Source organism: Macadamia integrifolia, chromosome 3, assembly GCF_013358625.1.
Source record: "Macadamia integrifolia cultivar HAES 741 chromosome 3, SCU_Mint_v3, whole genome shotgun sequence".
In the NCBI taxonomy this organism is placed as follows: Eukaryota; Viridiplantae; Streptophyta; class Magnoliopsida; order Proteales; family Proteaceae; genus Macadamia; species Macadamia integrifolia.
This window is the reverse complement of record NC_056559.1, coordinates 3,949,056-3,970,898: the sequence shown is the minus strand read 5'-3', so window position 1 is coordinate 3,970,898 and position 21,843 is coordinate 3,949,056. Positions and strand designations below refer to the sequence as shown.

The window sequence follows — 21,843 nt, the reverse complement described above, 5'->3', positions numbered from 1 at the left end:
TAGATTGCATACCAAAACCAGAATCTATTCCGACGATGCATTCCAAGGGAAGCCTAGTGTATTTTGTATAGAAGCAGAAAGATACCAAGAAAAAAAAAGAAGAAAAAAAAAAGAAATCATAATTTCCATCAGCTTATCATTGTTCCTCCTTGCAAAGTGACACTCCTGTAATGCCATGTTCCATATAAATAATGGCTGTGTGAATATTTATTTGAAGATATGGACTGATATTGTAAACCATGATCATAATAACATCATCATGGGCATGTATGATATGAACTAACTAGACCTAAATGGGCGGAGATAAAGCCCAAAAGGGCAAGCTCCGGGGCATAAAATCCAACCCAAATAGGCTGAGACGAAGCCCAAAATGGAAAATTCCATGGTATAGAATCCAACCTAAATGGGAGCTAAAGCCCAAAAAAGGGGAAGGGATCCGGTTTTGCCTTTTGTTGGGTCTACAATTAAAGTAAGAGGCATTGGTCTACGGCAATTCCGATACGCGTCAGTTTGAATCGGGAAGTATCGGCCGATTATTCCTCACCATTGCATCACCCTTTGAATTGATGGAAGAAATTAATGAAAAAAATTGAAGGGGTAGCTGGTTCTCCCTCTCTGACTTTTGACTTCTCTCTCCCTCTCTTCCTCCCCTGCTCCAACTCTCCCACCCCTTCCTTTTAATAAGTCTCCGATGAGCCAAGTCGTAAGCTCGTGCCGCCTCTTCGACGTGCTGAGCCAGTGTCGACGATGCCCAATGCAGTCACATATCTCAAGTCTCAACCCGCAACCAACCACGACATCTTTCTCATCCCCTTTGTATCTCAGATTTGGATCCACTCCAACTATTTTCCCTCCAACCTCTTTTTAACTTTTCACATGCACGCAACCCAACACCTTGGGGCTTTTGCCAGATCAGATCCGACTGTTTCCTTCAAGAACAGGTGGACTGTCCTTGTCATCGTCAATGATCGGAAAACCAAATGCTTCCGAAGCTTCAAACAGTTCTAGCTTAATAAACAACAAAAATGCTTCTTGGTAGGTTTTGTTGCTCATCATCCATGATCTCTCTTCGTTGTTGTTTCTAAACGAAAGTGACAGAGATAAAATAGAAAGCGATGGAGGAAATGGCGAAGGCAAATCCTCTCACTCTCTTTGGCTCTCCCCAATCCGTTCTCTCCTTCTCCCCTGCCCCGTAGTATTGTTGGGGTTTTATGCAAAAGGGGGAAGTAATAATCCCACATCGGATGTGAATAGCAAGATGTAAAGAGGCATAAGTATTTGGACACCCTCTCCTTAACGACTAACTTTTAATGATGAGTTCTACCCAAGTCCTAACAAAAAAAGTCTTGTGTGGTATAAAAAAAAAATGTTGAAACATGGTTTTCAACATTAGAGTTTTCACAAGGCTGGCTCCTTGAAACTCTGAAGTGGTGAAGAATCCGGGAAGAACTCTTGCTTGAATTATGCTTTCCCTCAACAATGTTGATCACAGGTCTCTCTCATCTTTGTCTCGGTGAAATCAGATTGAGAAATCCTTTCCGTGAAAAAAAAAAATACTGTTCGATTCCCTCTCTCTCCCTCATCCCTGTCTAAGTGAAACCGTTTTCGGAACACATTTACAAAACACCATTTTTTAGGAATAAAAACAATTTTTAAACATAAAAACTTGATAGAAATTTCAAATTTTGATACAAAACATTGTTTTTGAAACGAAAACATTACCAATTGCAGCTTAACCGTGTTTTGATTCGTCTCTCTATATTTTTTGTGCAAGCACAATGCAAGGGAGCCTTACTAGGTCACACTACTGGTGAATTCAATGACAATTCAGCTTCTCTACCGAGCTAGACTTGTTTAATCTTACTAGCATGCTTGTATATGTTGTTTTTCTTCTTGTTCTCTAATCGCCCTTGCACTTAGGTGGCGGTTTGAGTTTACTTACCTTCCTTAGGAACCGTATTAATTAGGATCAAAAGCATGTGGATAAAGGCCACTTATTTGGTTTAGTAAGGGCCCGTTTGGTATCGTTTCTGTTTCAGAAACGCTGTTTTTTGTCAAAAACGAAAATTTCAGTTTCTGTGTCAAAACGCAGTTTTTAAACGAAAAAATGGTGTTTCAAAATTTCAGATTTTTATCAAGAAATTTTTTTTTTTTGTAAAATGGAACAAAACTGGGAAGACTTGGAGTTCCGTCCAATCTCGTTTTTTCAGTTTTTTCTTTTCAGTTTTTGTTCTAAAAAAACAGAAATGGACCATAACGGAGCCTTACTCTTATTTTCCATTCTCTGCGTTTTATCAGTCTCTCTGTTCTTCCTTTTCACCACAGCCCATCAACAATACTCTGCTCCCCCTTCACCTCTCTCGTTTCCTCTCACAAAATCGCCGAATATAGCAACCAATCCATCAGAGTCTACGTTGCATATCTCCCCAGATCACCCAATTACGGGTTGTTAGAAAAATAAAGGACCTTGAAAGGTGGTCCAGACTCGGCAGCGATGTCGACGATGAACTACGCTCTGAGCTTTCTTCGAAAGGGAAGCTCGAATTCCCTCTATATCCGGAGAACCCATTGATCAAGAAGTACAGTGCTGAGTACTGAATCTTGGGTGATCTGATGACTACCGAGGAATTGAGAGGAGGGTCTTTTGCGAGTAGGGTTTTTGATGTTGAGGAAGATGATACTATTTTTGTGTCGTTATTTGCGACCCTTAGAAATGCAATTGGGTATAGCGAAGGGGGTTCAGGAAGAAAATTGGGAATGAGGATTATGAGAGGCAGAAGCAGGTGGTGGACTTGATTGATGGTACTGACGCTTGGAAACGAACTGGTGGCAGGGATCACATAGTTGTGTTGACGGGGTATGTCTTAATCTTTTCTATTCTGGTTTTTAATAAATTTATCCCTTTTAATGATTACAAATGGTTGACGTGGTCGTTGTGTTCTGGATGTTATAATCTCTTTCTATGTTAGTTATGACTGACAGTTATCAGTTTGTTTTGGAGATTGCTTTGTATGGTGGATTTCGTTTATTTTATTTTGTTTCCTGTTTTTGAAAGCTTTGTTGGTGAAGAAACTCTCTTCAGGCCACTGGAGCCATTCCATGGTTCCTCAGATGTTAATTTTCCTGACTTTGTGTTTCTTTTAACTTGCTTTGTATCACTGAAGCCTGGTTTATATGATGTGAGTTCAGGGGTTATATCTGGGTTTTATGTTTCTGAATGATTTGTTGATGAAAGAAAGTGTTAATTTAACCTTCAGAAAATGGCACTTACATGTAAACTGTAAGTCAGCCATAACAAATGTGCAAGGATGATTGCTTATGGTGACTGTTGTAAAACTCAGGTCATGAAAACTTATGTGTTTGTCTCTGCCAATTACGCTTGAGAAAAAGGGGAAGCAAGAAAAGAAAACGGAAAAAAACATATTCTTTTGCGCGATACAACTCTCAGTTACACTTACATAACTAATCTTATTCAAGTTCGAAGTAAATGTATGTATTTGCTTTAATTGCATTGATTTCTTCAATTTGAAGGCACAAGATTCTGTCTTTGGGAACTCTTTTTTTTTTCCTTTCTCACTTAAGGGGTGCTCCTTTCTTTCTTTGAACCTTGATTTCAAGTACTATTTCAGTGAAGAAGATGGCCTTTAAACATTGGCCCTCAACCTCTTGACCTGATCAATACCTTTGCCAGTACTGCCTGTGGCAATTGCCTGGGAACTTTGGTACCCAAAAGTAGCAGTGAGCACAACCAGTGATTGCCAAGGTGGCTATGTTCTTGGCCATTGTTTAGGTCTATAATAACTAATTGTTTGTTTAATTATATTTAGGTCTCCTTTCACCCACGGTGAGGAGTGAACCTCTTAATACATGGGATCTGATTTTTCGATTTGACTGAGAGAGGGTATTTTGGACCTTCATAAAAAGGGGGCGGGAGCTAATGACGACATTCACTATTCCAAGAGTCCATTCACAACGTCAAATCACCTTAGATGAAGAGATTTTCTCTTCACCCCCGGGTGGCGGAATACTTTCACGTTATATTAATAGATATATAAGAGAAGCATATAGAAATAGCTTGTCTATTATTTGATTTTCTTTTCCTATAATATTTTTCTTCTTTTCTTCACATTTTTTACTTCCTATTTTATCCACTTGAAAGAGACTTGTTAATTCTTTTTCTCTTTATTTTTTTTCATTGTCTCTCCATCCTTCATTAGGAATTTTTCTTTTATTTGAATATTTAGAGTTTTTGGAGTACTTCCTCTGCCTCCCACCCTACCTAGCAGGAGTTGAATCAGACAAGTCTGTACAGAAGGTTTATGTTTAGTTATAAATGGACCGTTGATCGATTGCTTTGCTTAACTCAATGCTTTCAAGTGCGTATCTATGAACAGAAGGTCGAATCTTGAGCTAATATGATGGGCTTCTAGAAGTCTAAGGTTACTAGGTTCAGAAATTTAATGAAACCAGAATCGAATTGACAGGTTTAGAACCAGATTATAGGAAAATTGTAACAACATAAGATCAGAGGATCTGATTTAGTTGACACTCAGGTCAAGCATTCTGTCTAGGTAGGAGAGTATAATATTAAAATTTAGGCTCAACCCAATTGGACAGATTTTTGAAATCTGAAGATTCATACTTGAAGGAGTGCCAAATCTGAGACTCGATACGGTATTTCAGAGAAGTATCAGAACAGCATTGAATAAATAACCGAACTCAGTTCCGCAGTAGAACAGAAGCCTGAAATCGGATCTGAAGCTGAGTTTTCTGAGTCCATTCTTTCCATAGGACTCCAAGAAAATAGTATCAAAATCAAAATTTGAAAACTGTAGACACTTTAAGAACAGAAACTGATGGCTATGTATGGAACCAGATTTGAAATCCAGTGGCTGAAAGTTGAGTTTCAATGAAATCCTTGTAGGAGTAGAAATTCAAGAAACTAGGAGAAAGATTGAACTTTAATGCTAAAAACAGATCCAGAATTTTAGAAGAATGATAAACAGAAACACAGCAACTCAGCTCAGTCCAAAAATAACAGTTTTAAGCCAATAAAGAAGTTGCGCAGGAATAGAAAGTATGGAACTGACCTGGGTTTCAATTGATTGATAAAGGAGAAAAGAATAGAAGTAAAAAGATATGACATGTGCTTCAGGAATCCCACCTGAATCACTAACTTGGCATCCCGGCAAGGGCTTCACTGCATCTCACAGCAAATAGGTGTTTTGAATCTTACTGAATGAAAGTGCTGGAAGCCAATTCCATTCATCAAATTTGTGTCCAAGTCATAGCCCTTACATATGTTTAAATAGAAAACTCAAATTAGTTGGAACATCCCCTAGAAAATAAAAATATTATCACAAAAAAGGTCAGTAGAAACAAATCCAAACATAATATGACAGAGAAAAATGAATGAGATGTTATGAACTCTAAGAAAGAAAATTCTTACCTTGGGGACCTATTTGAGCAATGGCACCGAAGAACTTGTTGTGAAGCTCATTATTCCAAAGCACTTGTGGCTTCTTTTGTGTTACATTATCCTCTTTATTTCCCCCTTTGTTTTGATCCTTCTTTGTGGAAGATTTTTTCATTGATTCTTTTCGCCAATTACTTTCATTGACGGTGGAAGCGCACTCAGTATCTTCCTTTGATAACTTTTCAGGTGTCAGTAATTCTGAATCACTCCCTATTTGCTCAGCTATTCTTTCATTGCGTTTCTTCAGGTATAGATACTGCCAAAGGTTTCTGAGATCACTTGCAGTTAAAGGTTTTGTAAGATAAAATGCAGCACCACGCTCCAAACATCTTGAGATAACTTCCTTGTTATCATTGGCAGACATAACTGAATTAAAAAGTCAGATCTTAGCTCTTTAAAAAAAAAAAAAATAGTAGTAATAAATAAATATAAATTAAATGAATAAAAAAAAAAAAAAAAAAAGGCCAATCAAGAAAACTGATCATGGTAATGGTGCTATTTCTTGAATCATTGGTAATGGTTTTTCGACCTTTCTCTGGATGGACCCCTGGCATCCCTTGGGCATCCTCCTCTCCTTGATCAACCCTAGGAGCATTTACTCATCCGGTTTGAGCGAATTTGCCTTTGTTGCCTCTATCATCTCAAACGGTGAATGGTCCCCCCTCCTCCCCCTGCTAATCTCTGGTTTGCCTCCCCCCCCCCCTCCTGGTCATCGTGGAAGGGAGGATAAGATCTCTTGGCTTCCCTCCCCCACGGGTTTGTTTAGCTCTACCTCTGCTTGGGATTTCATTCGTTCAAAAGGCTCCCTTGTCCTTTGCCACAATATTATATTATATAGTTCAATGGCCACATCCCTTGCCATAACTGCATGGCGGGAAGTGGGGTATCTCCAACTACCTCCCTACACATTCCTTCCTCATTTACCGGTATATTCTGGTCCCCTTCTCTTGCTGTCTTTGCTGGAATGGTATTGAAGATGTCGAACATCATTTTTTCTCCTATCCCTTCTCCATCTGGAAGAGGGTCCTTAGTAGCTGTTGGCCGTCTCGAAGAAGAATTCTCTCGTTAAGCAGAGAATGAATCTGAGTGACATTTGCTTGATCCTCCATTTGTGACAGGGAGGCTCATCTTCTTTGCTACTGGATTTCCAACTCATTCTTTCAAAAAGATTGGAATGCTATGTGCTTTGATGTTAGCTCCAAACTTGGTTCTCTCCACCACCGCATTGTTCGCGACACCCCAACGAACAACCTCAGTATTGTGTCCTGGGGTCTCCCCCTCTATTATTTCCCCCCTAATATAATCCCCTCTTTTGTTGGGCTTGTCCCTTCTGCTTGTTAGTGATTTTCCCCTTAGAGATGGGCTTGTCCCTTTGGGCTGTTTTTCTTCCCCCCCAATCCCCTTTTTTTTCCCCTTCTATATTCTTCGGTAATGAATTTATTTGTTCATCCACCAAAAAAAAAAACTGACTTTGCTAAAATGGAAAATAATCGAAGTTGAAAATGACATTAAAGGAAAAAAAACTTACTGACTACAGGAATCTTAAATTCAACCTCAACACGCTCAAGGAGAGCAATTCCATCCATCTCAGGCATGTGAAGATCTGTTAGAATGATGCCAAATTCTCCTCGTCTTTCTGAAAGAAGGGCCAAAGCTTCGGATGCACAATTAACTGCGACAACTGTAAATGGAAACACAGTGTGAAATCTTAAAGAAGGGAGTTCACGGGGAAGAAAATAGCCATTAAAATTTTCATCTACCTGTTTTATTAGGTATTATATATATTTAATGGGTAATCAAAACTCTATGTTAATTAAAAAAAGAAAAAAAAAGAAGAAAAAACACTATACAAGCCAAAGTAGGCCTTTATCTTGAAGACAGGCAATAAAGGAACATTAAGGTTTAACCTTAAGTCAAGATTCCAGTGACCAATGAGATTGTTAAAAGCAGAGAAAGGAACCACCCTACTAAGATTTGAAACTACATCTACTTCTGAAGAGATCTGGCTCCAAGTCTTGTTAAAGGATCGAGTTTGGTTCTTGAACCTTCAACGACAGAAAAAGCATTGATTGAAGAAGAGGGGGAGGAGGAGGTATTTATGTCTTTCAAAATAAGATAGATAAAAGCATAGAACGCTACTTTGATGACCTTCCACTATTACCTCCCACAATGAAATAGAAAGAGATATGTTAAATGAATCTAGTATTATGTGTAAAACCATATAACCCTCCAAAAAAATTTTCAGTAAAAAAAGCATGAAAACTTCATGGAATACCTTTATATTCAAATTCTCGTAGCATTGCTTCAACAATCTTAAGGTATGCCGCATCATCATCCACAACCAAAACACTGATACTAGCCCTAATAGATTTACGGCTACTTGGTTGGGTTGTCAGAGCGCTTTGATCATCCATGTTTGTTCTTAGAGAGCCACAATACTTGAATGGATATTAGGGGAGAGATAGGAAGAAGAAATCACAACACACAAATGACACAAATTTGAGAGAGCGAGAGAGAGAGAGAGAGAGGGGAGGAAAGAGTGTGGCTTTTGTAATGAGCGCACACGGTTATTGTTTCCTGTGCGCACATGGTTTTTGTTGCCCATGCACACATGGTTTTTGTTTTCCTGTTTTACAATTTAATGTCTTCTATTTTTGGGATTTTTTTTCAAATTTTAAGAAGATTCTAGAAAACACAAAATATTGAAAACTTGTGTTGAGGCATACATAGGACCTTGAAGTTTAGGATGTTAAAAGTGGTATCTTTCTTAGCTGTTAAGGATTGATTTTGGCTTCTTATGGAAATAGAAGAGCATATCTCAATAACGATAGGACATAACTGGTTTCGTACATGCATAAGGGACATCCGTGGTATTCCTATTAATGGAAAAATTGGCAATTCTAATTTTTAGAAGGTTGTAATATATTTTATTCCCTTAAAAATATATTTCCTTAATTGTTCATGTTCTTGGGAAGTGATTAGCTCCTTGGCACAATTACTCAACTTGAATCCAACCATCCATTTGATTGTTAACTATGTAATTAAACTAAGGGAGAGGGTTCCTTGAAAGGCATCGTGGCCCTTGAACCAACGCGGGGGTCAATGGGAGCACTGCACATGTAAGCATCAAATGGGCTGGATTTTTGCTTTTCATGTGGGGCGAGGCGGTCATTTTGCGCCATTTTGTTTGGGTGTATGAGCCATGCTTCCTTTTAGGCTTCTTTTCCCTTAAACTAATTGTATATTGTTTATTATGATTAAACGGTACTTATTTCATTTATGGTAGCCTGTTTGAGGTAATTTCTCTCACTAACCTAGTTTATTTGCAAATGGTCTAAACCATATATCTTCCAGTCAGTGGTGTTTGAATTAAGTTCAAGTACTTTAAGAGACGAAAGCTCTCTTTGGCATCATTTATGTTTCATTTATGACATATTTAAGAAAAATCATTAATGAAAACCATTTTCGACAAAAAAAAATTTTCATTTTTGGTAACTGCAGACATAAAAGAGTATAGATGATAAATATGTTTGGGTATGCCTCTGCACATTTGAAGAAATGGACCCAAACCAATAACTAATTGAATTATTAGTTATGATCTCATTCATTGAGTCCTACCAAATTTACCAACTTTTCTGAATCAGGATAAACCCGAGGATAGCTTCAAGTTCTCTTCTTTCCCCATATTCTCGTGAAACAATGCCAGTGAAATCGCTGAAACTTGAGAGACAGAGAGACTCTCTCTCCTAAGATCAGTGCTTCAACTCCCTAGAACACTTGGATGCACCTTGTTTGATACTGAGATGGGTTCCGAAGCAATCTTCGCACTCCCCTTACACCTGCAACTATCTCTCTAGGAACAAAGTAGTCCTTTTGACATTGTTCTACATAAGTTTTGTGGAGATTTTGAAGTTCTTCCCCCCCCCCCCTCTCATTTCTGAACCCTATTATGGTCTAGTCAGAGTCACTTCTGTTTTTTTGCATTGATCTCTTTGTCCGTAGTTGTTGGATGTAACTGGCTGTTTTTGAACTCTGAAATTTGTTCTTAGTTAAAAATTTCATTCTTCTATTCATCCTCTCGTACTTTCTTTCTTTGAGTAAACAATTCTTTTTTCAATTACTGGTTGTTTCCTGCATCTCCTTGGGAACAAAAGTTGAAACTTATTGATTATGGATCTTTGCTATAGCTGACAAAGTCTATATGCTTCTTTCTTTTTCCAGTTATGTGGAAAGAGTGGTGCCAAATAACTTAGGGTAGTCCATCTAAAATTCTGTGCTTTTTCTAAGTTTGAAACCCATGTTTTTTAAGTTGTGGAGACGAGGCTTTCAGATCCATTGTCAACATGCTTGTTCTTTAAGCTACTTTCATGGGATCCTATGGGCAATGAAAATGAATGGTTGAATGACTAGGTATCTTTAGGCTTAAAACTTATTTCTGGGGGTGTCAATTCCAGGGTCAACTTTAGTAACCTGACCGAGCCCGACCTATTATAGACCAGCTGGGACCGGATTAATAAATGTGTCAGCCTTGAGCCTGGCTCATATATAATCAGTTGTTCCCGGTGCAGACACCTAGCCCCTCGGGTGCCCAACCGGACCGACTGAATATACACCCGACTTGAACCGACTCCTTTAAGACCGATCTAGCCCGACCCCCTTTAATTCTTATTGGAATTTCCATTTTTCCCACACTATCCATAAACTAAAGACTAAAGTGGTAAAATGTCAAAAGACCCAAAAACCTAGCCCTAACCCTAACACTCTTCCTCTTCGTTTTGTTTCCCACTATGCTGCACGGCTGCTCCTCCACTTGGTCTCATCCCGCCCTCCATTGTTGTGCTGTGTGGCTGCTCTCATCCTCATAACAAGTTGAATCTCTCTCTCTCTCTCTCTCTCTCTCTCTCTTCAAAACAAACATTCAAGTCACCATTGCCATTTTTCTTTATTTGCTCCAGGGAGGGTGATGATCTCACACATCACATCTTGCGCTTCTAGTGGAACTCCCCTTAGAAACAGAGCTTTGTGTGGTATTTAAGGAGTCAATCCTCGGATTGCTTTGTATTTGATAAACAATTGAATCCTCTGAGCTTTGTTGAGTGATTTCATGGAGCTTTAGGTACTCTAGCTCGCCGACCAAGTTATAGGTATATTATTTGATTTTTTTTCTTAACTAATGTTTCTAACCGATTTTAAATCTCCCTTTCTGCAAACCTGTACATTTGATTTCCCAAGCACCATACTTCTTTAGTATCATTCTTACAGTATGCCATAATTTCTTCTTCTTCTTCCTTCTTCTTTTTTTTTTTTTTTTTTTTTTTTTTAGTTCTTCTTATTGAGTTATAGTGGTTACTTTGATCTTCTAAGCTTTTGGTGCTCTTATTGTGTTACAATTGTTTCAGCTGAAGCTATAACTGGAAGGCTAAGGTCCTAAGTGTAATGCCTCAGCCCAATATTGTTCTCTTTGGCCCATGAGCCTCAAGGCTTAAAACACATTGTGCCATGTTAAGGAGGCTAGAGGTTATCAACTAGCCCAACAACCTCCCCCTTGGTGATGTGGAACTAAAGTTTTGCACACCCTCGCTGATCTCTGAAACCCCTTGGTACTTATCATATTTTTGGTGGGGACACCTCACCAATCTCCTAGGCGGGTCCGGTACACTTGTCGTATTCTTGGGTGTTACACTTAAGAAGTCCATGCTTGGATCATTATATTGCGACTTTCGGGCCATGAACATTTTTGGGATTGTGGGATTAATAGTTGCAATTTATTGTTAGCCGTGTGTTACAACCCACACTTACTGGCTTTATAGAGGGAACTTTTGATTGATTACTTTTGACATATCTTTGCAGTCACTTCTAGGTGATCTTTCTAAGAAAATAGGGTCGCCCGTGAAGATTGGCAAGTTTTTTAGAATTGAAGTTGGAGAAGGAATTCACAGGTAGATTTTATTCTATCACCCCTTCTGAAATGCTTTAATATTTTAATGAGCTCTGAAGTTTGTGATCCGCAGTCATGGTTTTAAGTATCGGTGCGTATCGTGCCGTATTGGCTGATACGTATCCGTATCGGTAGGCATCGACACGATACATACCGATATGTATCATGAAAATTTTAAAATCCTTATGTATCGATACGTATCCTACGATACACGCCGATACGCATCGATACACCACCGATACAGTACCGATACGCACCGATACGTACCGATACTCTATGAAAAATTCAAAATTGAAGTGAAATGTACGTTTCGGTATGTATCGGTACGTATCGGTGCGTATCGGTATGTATCGATCGATACACACCGATTCGTACTGATACGGTCATAAAATGGCCAAAATGGGTAATTTTTTAGAAAAACATAATTTTTTGAGGTGTTTTTGTTCCAAAGTTGCTGCCAACCATTTTTCTCTCTAACTAAAGTGGAAATCAAGGTTGGGAACAAGGATTTTACATTTATGGGACAATTACAAACCTTGGATTCTTAGTGCGATACTCTCAATTTACTGTTTATGCATAATACATGTTATATATAACTTTTTTTTAACTATTTTTTTATGCAAATGTGTATAAAAAAGTGTTTCCTATCCATTTATGTGCGTATCTTTAGCGTATCTTAGCGTATCTCTGATACGATACGATACCCTCCGGTACGTATCTTAATTTTGGCCGACCGATACGACGACTGATACCGATACTTTAATCCTTGTCCACAGTCATAAATTTAAAGCTTATGATCCTCTTTGCACCACTGGATGTGTTAGGAAGATCACCATACCACATTTTTTTTACTAACTGCTCCTTTGCTCCTTTATCTGATTGTTCTTAGTTTATGTAGAATTGGTTATTTATTCTTCGCTTTATCTGGATGTGCTTAATTTTCATTTGTTGACTTCTAAAGCAATGTGTGTATATATGATATCTCATTCTCATTTCAGACTCAAATTCCAATGAACTTGAACTTTATTTTGATGAAGATTTTTCTTGTTTATTATTTGTAGCCTATTGTTAGTTTATTTAGTTAAATTGAAAATTGCCAAATCAAGGACTCTCAGAAGTTCAGGTTCTTCTCAAGTGTCAATAAGGAACCAAAGAAGGGTTCCAATTATAGTTGTCACGGTGCCAAGGCAAACCAAGGCGGTGGAGGATTGTCTAAGCGCTTAGGCGAGATGGCGCCCGCCTTAAGGCGAACAAGTGTTATTTTTTATTTTTCCTATTTTCTAACATTATTTAGTAAGTTATATATACCTTGTATCATAAAAAATCAAGATTAAACCACATCAAGTCATTAAAAATCAACATTTAGCCACATCAAATCATAAAAAATTAACATTAAGTCATATTAAGTTATAAAAAATCAACATTTAGAGAAATGCTCTTATTCTATAATAAGTTTGACTGGTCAAATGATTTTATTTTTACATGAGACTTTTTGTATTAGTTATAATATAAAACCAGCTTTCTAACAAGTCTAAGATTACTTAAATCTGAGTTGCAATGACAAAGTAATGCTTCAATCAAACTTATTTTTAAGTGCGCGAATACTGTTAAAATCGCCTGAATGAAAATAATTTTATGAATATCAAAACAAAATATTTTTTTACCGGACTTTTGGTTTTTAGCAATGTTTTAACATGATAGAATTTATAAACTTTTTATAATTGATAAAAACCCTAGTATTTAAAAGTTGAAAATCGTCCCTATTACCAAAATCCAGTTTTTGTTCTTAGACTGGGGGGTTGACTTTTTATCCTTTTGGAATTTGATTTTTAAACTATTTTTATTGGATTCAAATAGGGGGTATTTGCTTATTTATGAATAATATCTTAAGTAAATGAAATAACATTTACTTGAATGATATTTGGCATAATAAGTGCCGAAACACAAGGCAACATGCAGTGCAACAAGGCGGCTGTCGCCTAGGCCCCAGGCAAACCGCCTGGACGCCTAGGCGACGCCTTGACAACTATGGTTCCAATCCATCTAATTCTAGAACTGCATTTGAACATGATACTGTACCGGCTGTGTCATATGTCACAGTTAATACTTTAGCAAGAACGAGGGAAACATTTGTAGTTTGAAAAGAGTTTTTTATCCATAAAGAAAAAAATTCTGATGGGTGTAAGAGGGAAAACTGTAAGGATTGTGGGAATATATATCTAGTTGATGTAGATATCAACCGCACTGGCAGTTTGAGAAAATATCTTAAGAATTGCCCCAAACGTAAAAATAAAAATGTTTCCTAAATGTTATTGGGTGGAGGTGATGAGAATCAGACACTTAAAGGAAGAAGATTGATGTAGATGTAGTAGGAGATATGATTACCACACTTGTTGTCAGGTGGGAATCGCTTTTGTTATTCGTTGAATATGATGAGTTTAGGGCTTTGATTACTTATCTTAACCCACTATTCAACCCTATTAGTAGGAATACCCAATTGGTTGACATGCTGAAGTGGTACACAAGGGAAAGTAAGAGGATTAAGGATTTTTTGAGTTCCTTCAAGGGTTGAGTGTCCTTGACCATTGATTTGTGGATTTCCATCACTAATGATTCTTATATTTCTCACTTATTATTGCATTGACATAGAATGGATATTGCATAAGGAATTAGTGAAATTTTGCATCATGCCCCACCACATGTAGGAGCTAATATATGTTAAATTGTTTAAAAGATTTTATTGGATTGGGGCATTGAGAAGAAATTATTCTCTATTACTCTAGATAATGCTGGAGTAAAACCTTTCTTTTATTGGCATTTGAAGAATATTTTGATATTCTAAAAAAAAAAAAGGAAAAAAAAAGAAAAATTTTGGTATTGAAGAAGGAGTTGATGTGTTGGCGAATTTTTTCCATAACAAATGTTGTGCTCATTTATTAAACCTAATTGTACAAGATGGTTTAAAATGCATTGATGAATGTGTACATTTGGTTCGATCTACTGTAGCATATGTGAAGGCATCCCAAGCAAGGAAAGTAAAATTTCTAGAATGTTCCAAGCATATGGGTATACCATGTAAGAAAGGGTTGTATAAAGATGTCACCGTGAGGTTGTACTCGATTTATCATATGCTTGATTTTGCCATCACCTATCAGAGTGCATTTCAGCCACTTAGGTTGGTGGATAAAAACTATAAAGTGTGTCCAAACAGTGAGGAATGGACAAAGGTTGAGAAATTATGCAAAATTTTGAATCATTTTAATGACATCATAGAGTTGTTATCTAGGTCTAAGTATCCAACAATAAATTTGTATTTTCATAATGTATGGAAGATACATTTGTCTTTGTTAGATGTGATAAATCATGGAAGTGGCCATATGAAGGAGATGGCAGAAGAGATGAAAAAGAAGTTTGATAAGTATTGTGACTCATATAGTGTTATTTTAGCTATTGTGGTTGTGTTTGACCCTCATTACAAGTTAAGCTTCATTGGGTATTGTTAGATCAAACACCAAGAAACACGAATAAAGAGAGACAATAGATCCGTACGACACAGAGATTTAACGAGGTTCACACACCAGGGTGGTGTGCTACGTTCTCGGACGAAGAAGAAGATGATTCACTATGCAGAAAAAAGATTACACCCTAGCAGCGACGAGGAAGAAGTCGCCTTGAAACCCTAGCTTCGTGAAAACCCTAGAATACAATGACTCTCAACAAGCAACAGTACATTATATATATATACTCCAAATAGCGGTTCGACCCATCGGGTCGCGGTCGATCCGGTCGAACCATACCGCGGGGGCGTAGCCCCCGCACCCCCATACGAGATCAGTGATGGGCTCCGCCCAAGCCCTCTGCTTCCATCACAGATCTCAGAAAATTTCCCATTCGGGTCGCCACCAAAATATGTCGGATCGGGTCAATCTTCATAACGGGTCAAGAATTCGAGACAAACTTAACAGGTATGCTTTTGATAAGTTATATAGTTTTGACCCCACAACAAAGAACAAATTGAACATTATACAAACAAGCTTAGACGACTCTTTGGCAAGTATTGAAGCATGGAAGTGACTGAAAAAGAGAGGGGATTACACTCGCATGCTATCAAGACCAATACAATTGAAGATGTTTCAAATTGGGAGGTATAAATTATTTGTCTTTGTTTTTACTTTTTATCATAAATTTAATTCAATATATTGCATTCTTCATATTGGTTCTTACGTTCTATAGGATCTATCGATGTATAAAGTTTCAATAATAATACATTAGTGGATAAGTTTGAATTGGACATATCTGGGAGTAACTGATAGTCTGATACAAGATCCATCGAAGTAGTATGATGTGTTGGCCTTCTAGAATCACAAGGAGCAAACTATCACGATTTCTCTTGGATGGCACGGGATATGTTGGCTATTCCGGTATCAACCGTTGCTTTTGAATCCGCTTTTAATGCTGGAGTTATAGCCATTGACAAATATAGATGTAAACTACTACCTACAAATGTTGAAGCATTGATTTGCCTCTGAGATTGGATGGTCGGAGTAGATTTTAGAGTTAGTTTCTAAAAATTTATATGTACATTATTTATTTGTTAAACAAATATTAATTTATCGACCTTTTTTTTTTTTGGTCATACTCTTATTATCTTACATATACTCTTGTTTATTTTGTATATCTTTAAAGCTGAACCGATTGATGATTCCAAAGATTTGGCTAATGCTTTGAAAGGTTTTTTGTCTATGAATGAGGGTGTTGTCATTGATGATGCTCCACTACCTACACAAGGATCTTCTATTGCTTCTATTGCAGCTACAACTAATGTTTAGTCTGTTAGGTATACTTCTATAGGTATTGCCATTCTTCTTGTTAGATTATAATATGTTGGCTCTCTTTTATCTTGGCATTTACTGATTTCTTTCTGCTTGTACAATTTTGGCCATTCATTCAGTTTACTTCCCTGTGAATGTTGATCTCAAACCCTCTTGATGAGGGAGGAATCAGCCTGCTCGTTATGATTCTTTTGCTTCTTCATGGAACAAGTATTTTTATTTTCATTGAAAAAAAAAAAAAAGAGGAAGAAAAGAAACAGGTATTTTATTATCTCAGAAATTATCAAATGCACTACCAATGACATATTAGTGCTGTTTAAGGGTTAAACGACGTATGAACTAGCTATTCAACTTTAGTTAGATGATTTGTTACCTTAGGTTCATGAAATCAGGGGAAATATGGCTCAAAGCAGAGATAGATTTTTTCTGTTTTATATCTACAGTGAATTGTGAAGGTGGAGCTTTATTAAATCTTTTCATCGCTACACATGATGATCAATTCATTTTCATGTACTACCAGCCTATGTACTGTCCTCCTAATCATCATCTCCAAATAACTTCATGGTTCCTGTGGTATTGGTTGGTTGACCAGTGAAATGATTGAAACAAGGTTTGCTTAAGTGATATTGCTTTTTAAAAATTTTTAACTTGCTTTCAAGAAACATGTGATAGAAAATTTTGTCCCACATCATGTGGGTAAAAATCCAGACCTACCTATCTTCAGGGTTCTTAGGCTCTTTAGTCATTCTCAGAAATTTGATTTGAGGTTTCATGGAGTTTATTGAAGGCTTGAAGTCACTTGTGATATAATATATGACAGAGAAATCAGTTTACCATATACTATTTGGTAGAGAAACCTCACCCCATAAGCACTCAACAATTTCATCAGAATCAGGAATGTTACTACTAATGTGTGCTTTTATATATATATATATATATATAATTGAAATAAGGAGTATAACATTGTACATTTGTACTCATCTTTTAATTTTTATAGTATTGGTGGAACCGATGTTGAAGCACTCTAGTGGTGGACAGTTATGAAAAGAAATCAGGGGGAAGAGAAATTGAGAACAAGATGTGGATGAATAGCTCGAGGAGTTGGATGAAATCTGATTGAACAGAATTTTGCATGATGGAACAGAATTTTGTAATATTTAAATGTTTCTAAATATTTTTTTGTCTATGTTTCTAAATATTTAATCAAGGAATGATCTGAAGTAGATCTGAATCCATGGTGTAAGGTCATCATCCTATTGATAAATCTGTGTATTATGACAAAGATAGTGATTCACCTCAATTTTAGAGGTGGAGAATGGAGATATTATGTAGATATCCACTTCAACTTTGAGATTCTAAAACCTAATTTCCGGTTGTCCAGAAGATGATTTTAGAATCCTAATTTTCCTGATAGAATTAGAGCAAAACTGAGTAATCTCTTCTATCAAATTTGAAGGCCCTGAGAGAAGTCTCTTAAACTAAAAAGATGGAATTAGAATTTCAATCAAGACGGTTAGATGGTTAATTTATTCCCAAATGAATAGCTTAACAAAGGTTAATTGTAGTTTTATTCAATAAAGGTTATTTGTAGTTGATGTAGAAATGATATACTTTATGGATATCATTTTAATTGTATCCCATTTTTGCCTATTTAAGAGACCTATTTTAAAGAGGATTTATTTAGAGTCCGGTTTTAAAACCTGTTTAAAGTTAAATAGGTCTGTAACCTAGTCAAGTTCCGATTATTATAATCAGAGACTGATCGATTGAATGAAAATCGTATCATGCTCGCCCAAGTTAAGCTCAATTAGTTAAACAGACAGTCATGGTGCAACCCTTGAAATTGGTCAAGTCCGATTAGACAGAATTTGCAGAGTATTCGTTCTTTTCTCTATCATGAACCATGATCAGATAATTGAGGTCGAAGCCTCGAGAATTCCAGCTACTGAGAATTTTTATTGTTAATTTACATTGAAATTTTTATTTTTGTTTCTGTAACCAGTTTAGCTAAATCAGGTGTCCTTGCTAATAATCTTTGTGAGAACAAAATCTGTAGTCTGATGCAACCCTACATCAGACTTGATTTATGCAGAATTTATTTACTAATTTATCCCACAGTCATCTGGATACAAGCAAACATGAGTAGGTGTCATCATGTTAGCTACCTTTTGCCAAGATTTGAGGAGTTACTTTTGGAGCAATAGAGGGTTTCTTTCGAGGGGATCCCCTAATCACCATTGTATGGAGGATGTAAATAGTGCCTCCATGGTGGGCCCCTAAAAGTACATCGACTTTAATTTGATTTGTGTTCATTGGGAAATCCTGGTCTTAGGGCCTTTTGGTAGACATTCTTTGAATGCAAACTTTTCTATGTCCTAGGTTGTGGGTTCACGGAAGGATGTATTTGAGAGTAAAATATGAATTTTATCTTTTTGGGGTTGGGTCATCTTAGGGGTGTCAAGTTGTGGCCTGACCCGACTAAATCGATCGGGATCGATTGTTTATAGACCGATATGGCCCAGACCATTTATTAAACATGTCGGGCTTGAGCATGACCCTTTTACAAACGGTCGGTCTCTGTTTTGTTACTTAGATTGTCGGACACTCGACGGAGACTGATCGAATAACACCCGACCGAGATCGACCTATTGTGCACCGACCTAACCCGACCCTTTAATGATTGTAGAATACCTATTTTACCCCCCCAAATTAAAGAGTAAAAACTAAAAAGTAAAGACATGTTCACATTTTAAATAATGGTTATATTTGGTATCATATATTGATTTATTGTCATTTTTTTGTACTTGTATGAGTGGGTTGGAATATAAGAGCACATTTTAAACAGGGTCCGTTTAAAAATCGGCTAAAACCCGTTTAACATTAAACATGTTCGTAGTCCGGTTAAGGCCCGACTAAAGCCCGATTAAGGTAGCCCAATTATAGCCTGAGGCCGACTGACCGAATATAAAGTGTATCATGCCCTTAATAATTAAGCCCGATTAGTTAAATGGGCGAACAAGGTATAGCCTTTGAAAGTCTTCAAGCCTGATTAAGCCTGAACGAAACCGAACTAGCTCGATCGGTTGACACCCCTAGGTCATCTGACCAAGGCATCAAGATTAGAGTACTTCTGTGATCTGGTCAAAGTTTAGGAAATCATTTAAAATCATGGAAGTTAGGGGAGTCTTCGGGAAATATTTGAATTTGAGTTTGTCATGGAAGTTTATGAACATTTTGTAAGATTTCCAATTAAGTGGGTTAGTATAGTTCAAGATTTGTTTTCAAAATCAGTTTAGTGGTGTTGACTATAGATGGAGTAAGCAGAAATTATTCAATAATGGTAAGTGATCTCTATGGAGATATTTGATTCTATTAGTGCATTTTAATGGTATAAAATATATATTACTATGTGTGGACCTAAGGTATTGTTTCCTTAATGGGGAGGAAACTCTAATTTCCTTGCAGGGTTGGTCTCTACCCTCACCCCTATATATAGTTATCACTGACCCATTAAGTGAGGCTAATGACCTAAAGCAAAAGGGGAAGATGGTAGATCAGATCAACATTGATCATGTTGTACAAGGAGCGTACGAGAAGCCATTGATGAGTTTTTATTCTTCAGCCATGGATTCAGGTATGCCTAAAATATGTCTTTGTAGTGTTTATCGTGCATGCTCATCGATTTATATGAATCGTTTCCACATTTATTTTCTATCAATGGTATGAAAATCTACTCATGGTAGATCAATGGGCTGCAGTTTTATCAGTCTTTGTAATGTATATAATTGCTCCTTGTTTGAAGAGAAGAAAAAAAAAAGTAATGATGAACCCACCCATATTTTATTTGGGATTCCATTCAATCATATTTGATTCATTACGTGATCTTGCTGGATTGGCTTATGGCTTAATTTATGTGTTCTATTTGCCATTTTCTGAGATCGATTCAGAGAGAATTGATCCTAAAAGACACTTTATTTGCAATGTAAATTCCTGCGCCACTATTGTGGATTTTACAAGCTTAGCTTTTGTTCTTGGAATTAATGCATTGGATGGACTGAGATTTACTCTTGAGTGTTTCCATTGTGCACCAAGGTTCTTGACTGAATTCTAATTTAATTTCATTTTAACGTCTGAGATGATCCTATGGCTAGGTAGTCCTTGTTGGCTTATTCTGAGATAACCAAAACTCTTGGTTGCCCATCTATGTTTGAAAATTGAAAAGAGTCAAAGGACTCCACATGCATTATTGGCTTATTCTGTCAGATTCAATCATGTTATGGCTAAACTTTGCGTCTCGCTAGCTGAGTCCTTGAATTTGAGAGGACCCCACCTCTATAATTAAATATTTCTTATTTTTATATCACAGAAATTTTTTTTTCAATTTTTTAAATTTTTTATTTTTATGAAAAATGACCCAACGCACATCAGGAGAACTGGTTTCTCTAGCTCTGATCGACATGTCATTACTTAGGCTATGTTTGGTAGCAGAGGAAAAAAGAAAAAAAAAAGAGAAGAAAAGAGAATAAATTGTGAGAAAATAAAAAGAGTATGTATGTTTGATTATCAAGAGAAGAAAAGAAAAAAAAAGAAAAAAAATTCAAATTTTTTTGAATTTTAAGAGGGAGATAGACACATAGGAAATCATTGTGTAATCATTCATTTTTTTATCTTATTATGTTTTCATATTTTTTAATATTTTCTTGTGTTTTTTATAAGAAAATTTGTTGGGGATCAAAAGAAAATTTCACAATTCTCAAGAAGAATTTTAAATTTGAAAATTAAAGGGAATTTTCTCTTGGGTGAAAATATACAAGTGCAAAGAAAAATTATTAATCAAAAGAAAAAAGTACAAAAAATGTACTTTTTCTTTTTTTATTTTCTTGACTACCAAACACAGCCTTAGGGATTTAACAAAAGAAACATTTTTTTAAGGGGCTACACATATGCTAAGTCACCGACTTGACTCAAGGGAGTTGAGACTTGAGATCACTGTTAGAAAATTGTTATCTGATCAAGAGAATGGTTTGATTTGAGATCCATTGAGCTTGATCCTAATTCCTATTTTTTCAGAATGCCGATTGAAGATGTCCAACTCAAACAAAGTGTTTACTAATTCTGTTTCTCTATTTTGGAGAAATCGTACAAGTTTTTTCTATTTTTTATTTTATTGATTTTTGGAAATTAAGACACAATTGGCAAGCATTATGTACTTAAAAAAAAATAATAAAAAATCAAAATCGACTTGCAACTTGGCGGCTGCTGTTTTGGTTTGGAGAAGAAAAATAATATAGAAAAGGTTTATGGATGATGAACACCTCATTAATCAAGGCTGATAAATTGAAATTTATCATTAAAAGGGTTGCACAGTTCGATTTGGTTGGGAATCAGCCATCAAAGAAAGATTTGATTGGAAATCGACCATTTGATTTGGGTGAGATATTTGGTTTCAATAGAATAGGGGTTGAGACTAATTTTTTCTGATGTCGACCACCGAAATATTGTTCGCCTGGTTTTTGGTGGTTGCCAACTACAGCCACCCTAAAGGACCAAACACCCTAACGGGGCCGTAGGGTTCGGTTTTGTTCAAATCTGCCCCA

The 21,843-nt window shown here is 36.6% G+C and overlaps 1 pseudogene; it reads left to right on the top strand.

The window, feature by feature from the left end:
* The first annotated feature begins 1,115 nt into the window (after positions 1-1,115).
* On the top strand, positions 1,116-17,607 carry LOC122073710 (annotated as a pseudogene).
* Positions 17,608-21,843: the final 4,236 nt, after the last annotated feature.